Genomic DNA, 6000 nt, shown 5'->3' on the forward strand with positions numbered 1-6000 from the left:
TCTGCCTGGGTCCTCTCTTTGTGTTTGGGGAACCAGTGGTGAAAAATAGGCAGATCTTTATGATTCGACATCTCTCAGGTATGGACTTTAAAACAAAACAAAAAAGTAAGAAAAACCAGTCCTAGCCAACCCAAAGTACATTCAGGTCTCTATCATAGCATCTCTCTTTCCTCACTTAATATATTTGAATTTAAATAAAACCCCTACTTTCATAACTTATGTAGCTACAGAGTGCTCTAAAATATGGGGTTTGAAATTGAGTTTGAGGTCCAACTCCCATGCCCCAGGCCTATCACTGCACCTCACTGAGTCTCCCTTTCCTTATCTTATAAAATAACACCAACTATAAGAAGACCCACTTCCCTGTAATTTGGGGTAGACCACAAAGTTCTTACTGAGCTCAAAATTCCAATAGAACTTCAGATAAATACCCAACCTTCTTCTTGCATTTATAATTTGTACTGTCTGTTAATCTTCTCATGCTGGTGTTCCTTCTATGTTGCTATTTTGTGTTGTTAAAAAAACCTTAAAGGAAAAAGTACTGAAAGTAGAGTCATTTTACTCTCTAAAGGTATTTTATTTTATTTATTTTTCTTTTGAGACAGAGTCTCACTGTGTCACCAAGGCTGGAGTGCAGTGGCACAATCTCAGCTCACTGCAACTCCTGTACTCAAGTGATTCTTGTGCCTCAACCTCCCAAGTTGCTGGGACCGCAGGTGCGCACTACCACATCCAGCTAATTTTTGTAATTTTAGTAGAGACGGGGTTTCACCATGTTGGCCAGGCTGGTCTTGAACTCCTGACATCAAGTGATCTGCCTGCCTCGGACTCCCAAAGTGCTGGGATTACAGGTGTGAGCCACCGTGCCTGGCCCTCTAAAGGCATTTTAGAGTGAAAATTAATTGTTAAGAGTCCAGGCAGGGCACGGTGGCTCACACCTGTAATCCCAGCACTTTGGGAGGCTGAGGCCGGCGGATCACAAGGCCAGGAGCTCGAGACCATCCTGGCTAACGCTGTGAAACCCTGTCTCTACTAAAAATACAAAAAATTAGCCAGGTGTGGTGGTGGGCGCCTGTAGTCCCAGCTACTCGGGAAGCTGAGGCAGGAGAATGGTGTGAACCTGGGAGGCAGAGCTCGCAGTGAGCCGAGATCGGGCCACTGCACTCCAGCCTGGGCCACAGAGCGAGACTCCATCTCAAAAATAAATAAATAAATAAATAAATTAATTAATTAAGAAAAAAAAGATTCCAATAACAATTCAGTTCAAGATAATCCTTACCCCTTTTCATTCTCTTTTCCCTTACCCTGGTTTACTTTTATCATCGCATTTACCACTAGCTAAGGTTATGTTATTTATCCATTTGCATGCATGTTCATTGTCTATCTCTCTCACTAGTATAGAAGCTTCTTAATAATAGGGACTTTGTTTTATTCACCACCACCATATCCTGTCCTTATAAATGTTCCCAGTACATAATAAGCCCTCAAAAATATTTATGAAATGAATGAATGGACAGCCCCTTATGTAAGGAATCAGTTCTGATACGTGTTATGCAAGAGTTAATCTGATACTGCTGTTTCAGTGACATTTAAATGTGATAAACTTGAAACATTTAAGTCCCTTTTGGTTTGGATGTGGAACTGTAGAGTTCATCAATAAGAAATAAAATAGAAGAAATTGGTTTCTAGCAAAGTATCATTTAGAATTTTATGTAGAAATAGGGTATAATGAGAAGTGAGACTATTTAATTTTGAATTACGAGTGCTTCTGGTGAGGTCTATTTAAAACATTTTCACATTTTCTATTACAAAAGCAATAAGGTTTACCACCTGCACATCCACTGACCCCAGTTCCGCTTCTCAGAGGCAACCTCTCCTAAGAGCTCTGGGAGTTTTATGTAATATGTTTTTGCATAGTGGGTCACGGATTAATTCACTCCCTACACTTGGATACACAAAGGGCAGCACCTCTGTTTTGCTCTAACTGATAGGTTATCTTTCTTCTTATAAGTCCTTCCTTTTGGGCAGCAGGGAAGTCCAGCCTTGCTCGCTAATGGGAGCCCAGTCCCTTCTGCTTTACTGTCTCCTTTCGCTTTGACACAGCTCCTTTCGAGGAAATGCTGCATCTTCAGCGCTCCGCTCCTCCACATTCTCTTTCCAAACCTGGCACTTTGGGGAAGTTATCCAGACACTTACTGATACCTGTGGCGGAACGCAGATCACACTGTCCTGTGGTCAGCCTGGTGGCATCTGCTCTTACTGTCTTCAGCGAGTGGCCTTGAGGCCTGTACTCCGTCAGCCTGCTCAGACTGGGTCCACCTGTGATTCCCCGGGGGGCAGGCCTGGGCGCTCTCAGCAAGGTTGGGTCAATCTCACTCCCCCATGCCCTTTCCCTGGAGACCTCCTTTGTAAACTGATCAGCGAACACTACCAGACCTCTTTTGTACCTCTCCCCAGGGAACAAAGGAACTTGTGCACACTCCCATGCCACCAGGTAGCTTAAAGTGTCCTCAGCCCCTACATCCAGGCCCTTTTCCTGCCTCATCACACCTCAGAGGATTTCTCTTCCTGATGCAATGGCCGGGCACTAAGAGGGGCAGTATCTTTCATGCGTGTCCGTGTGAAGAGACCACTAAACAGGCTTTGTGTGAGCAAAAAGGCTGTTTATTTCACCTGGGTGCAGGCAGGCTGAGTCCAAAAAGAGAGTCAGGGAAGGGAGATAGGGGTGGGGCAATTTTATAGGATTTGGGTAGGTAAAGGAAAATTACAGTCAAAGGGGTTGTTCTCTGTCGGGCAGGAGTGGGGGTCACGAGGTACTCAGCAGGGGAGCTTTTGAGCCAGGATGAGCCAGGAGAAGGAATTTCACAAGATAATGTCATCAGTTAAGGCAGGAACAGGCCATTTTCACTTCTTTTGTGGTGGAATGTCATCAGTTAAGGCAGGAACCAGCCATCTGGATGTGTACATGCACGTCACAGGGGATATGATGGCTTAGCTTGGGCTCAGAGGCCTGACAGTATCTTCCTGGCCAGTGAAATGAAAGGAGCAGGAGCCCGGCTGCTTTCAACTTTCCCCTCAACCTCACACGTCCCCTCTGGAATTTTGACTTGGGAGGCAGGATTTCCATAACCCACATATCTGACCCTCTGCAAGCCCTCTGGGTTTCCTCTTCTCTCCAGAGCCCATCCAGACTGAAGGTTAGGCTTTTATTTCATTTCTCCTTCCTCTCTGCTAGAGACTTCTCCAGGGCTTATCTTTTGTCCCAACTCTAGTGCAATGTCTTAGTCTAAATGCTAAGTACAAGTTCAGGGAGAGAAATAACCTTGCTGATACAGAAACAAACATTGAGAAATACTTCAAAAATGACCTACAGTGATCTATTTTTTATTAGTTTAACAATCAAAAGTGAGATCGTATTATATATCATGCTCTGTTACTTCTGCTTCCATTTAATATTTCTTGAAGATTTTTCTATATTCATGTACACATATCTACCTTATTCTTTTTTTTTAACAGCAGCATAGAATTCCATACAAAGTAATTTATTTAGCAGGTCTCCTACTGATGGACATTTAGGTCATATCCGGTTTGCTATACAAACAATGCTCTAGTGAACATTACTAAATACAGCTTTGTGGTGTTTTGCATATTTGTGTGAGTATATCCTTTGGCTATATCTCTAGCAATGAGATTGCTCGACTAAGTGGTATGTGCATTTAAGATTGACTAAAAAGGGCCAGGAGCGGTGGCTCACACCTGTAATCCCAGCACTTTGGGAGGCCGAGGCAGGAGGATCATCTGAGGTCAGGAGTTCCAGATCAGCCTGGTCGATATGGTGAAACCCTGTCTGTACTAAAGAAATACAAAAATTTGTTGGGTGTGGTGGCATAAACCTGTAATCCCAGCTACTCAGTCAGCCGAGGCAGGAAATCACTTGAACCCGGGAGGCAGAGGTTGCAGTGAGCAGAGATTATGCCACTGCACACCAGCCTGGGCAACAGAGTGAGACTCTGTCTCAAAAAAACAAAACCAAAAAGATTGGCTAAAAAGGTTTTAGCACTTTATCTCATCTACTGATATGAAGTTATGGTTTTCCCTTAAGAGAATGGGTTTTTATTGTTGTTTTAAAATTTTTTTAAATTTTTTGTGGAGACAGGGTCTCACTATGTTTCCCAAGCTGGTCTGGAACTCCTGGCCTCAAGCAGTCCTTCCATCTCAGCCTCAGCCTCCCAAACTGTTGAGATGACAGGCATGAGCCACTGTGCCCAGAAGGGGAATGGTTTTTATAACTATGCCAATGATTAATAGAACATGAGAATACATTTGGAAGAAAAAGGGGAAGAAATAGGAAGGAAGGAGAAATAGGAATGACCACCAATGCATTGTGACAGATAAGATTCATGGGTGTTGAGAATCCTATAGACTGGGTGGGAACTCTAACTCTGCCATTTATCAGCTGTGTGACCTCAGTTTTCCCACTTATATGGGCTGCTGTGAAGATAAATCACTTAATGCATATAATGTACTTAGAATCCCGTAACTGCTTGCTCTTAGTACTTTTATTATGCACCTAGTACTATGCTAAATAATTTAACATGTCCTTGGCACTGATGGGAATAAAAAACGGAGTACTAGGCTTTATTCTAGACTAGTTGGGAAAACACAGCAAGCCCATTAGAAACTATCAGGAAACAACACAGACCCAAAGCTCTAAGTGCTCTACAAATCCAGGTCTCCTTTGGATTATTTTTGTGTGGCTAATTTATGTGGATTATTGAGGTAGATAATTTTTTTAAAAAATCAGTTCCAACAAAATAACTTCGTATTTTTTCTTTTTTTGAGGCAGTCTCGCTGTGTCACCCAGGCTGGAGTGCAGTGGTGTGATACCAGCTTACTGCAACCTCCGCCTCCCGGGTTTCAGTGATTCTCCTGCCTCAGTCACCCAAGTAGCTGGGATTACAGGCACACGCCACCATGTCCGCCTAATTTTTTGTATTTTTAGTGTAGACAGGGTTTCACCATTTTGGCCAAGCTGGTCTATAATGCCTGACCTCAAGTGATTTGCCCTTTGCGACCTCCCAAAGTGCTGGGATTACAGGTGTAAGCCACCACACCCAGCCCCAAATAACTTCTTTTTGTGTGTTTGATGTCTTGAAGAGCTCTCTTTAATTTTGCATGGGTTTCTTGAAAGCATTTCATAGGTCATATGACAGGTTGATATGTCAACCTTATTTTTTAAAAACTCAGTTATATGTTTGTCACGGTTTCTAGAGAGTCAACATCCTGAAATTCTTTTAAAAATGTTATTAGTATATGTGTTAAAAAACAGCTTTAGAGTAAAGTTGAGGTAGATTTGGTTCTCCCATTTGGCTTCAAAGGGAAATTTTAGGCTTGTTTGTAGGATTTTTTGTTTGGTAAAATGTGAGAGTCCTGTGTGTGTCCCTGGTTGAGGATGTGGTGGTGCCTGCCCTGGGTCAGTAGAGGAAATGATGAAATAATGAAACTTAACTGTAGCACTCTCCAACTAGGAGATAAGGGGACAGCTACAGCTTTTTCCCAAGCCTGGCCCGCTTACATGCTGAAGTATCACTGGCGATGCTATGGAAATTCTGTTTGAGACCTTCTCCATTCACTCCTCTTACTCATATCTTACAGTTTTAGAGTGAGTCAGACCTGGATTGGAGCCCTCATTTTGGCTCTACCTGTACCATCTTAGGCAACTCTTTTAAATATATGCCTTTTCATTATCCAGTGCAGACAATTGTCCATATATGTGCATGTTCACAAGCACTTCAGGAGATTCTGATATGGGAGGAAGGTGTGAGGGACCTTTCAGGGAACTGAAATCCGCAGAGGTGAACTGACTTGCCTAACACCACAGAGCTCATCAGTTTCCAGGTGCAAGTCGATCCAGAGTTTTCCAACTTTCTCTATTGATCCTCTAGTGTTGTCTCCTACTATAAGAGTTCAAAAGTTCTTCAGCAAGAAACACCCTAGATG

The sequence above is a fragment of the Pongo abelii genome, chromosome 6 (genome assembly GCF_028885655.2).
Source record: "Pongo abelii isolate AG06213 chromosome 6, NHGRI_mPonAbe1-v2.0_pri, whole genome shotgun sequence".
NCBI lineage: Eukaryota > Metazoa > Chordata > Mammalia > Primates > Hominidae > Pongo > Pongo abelii.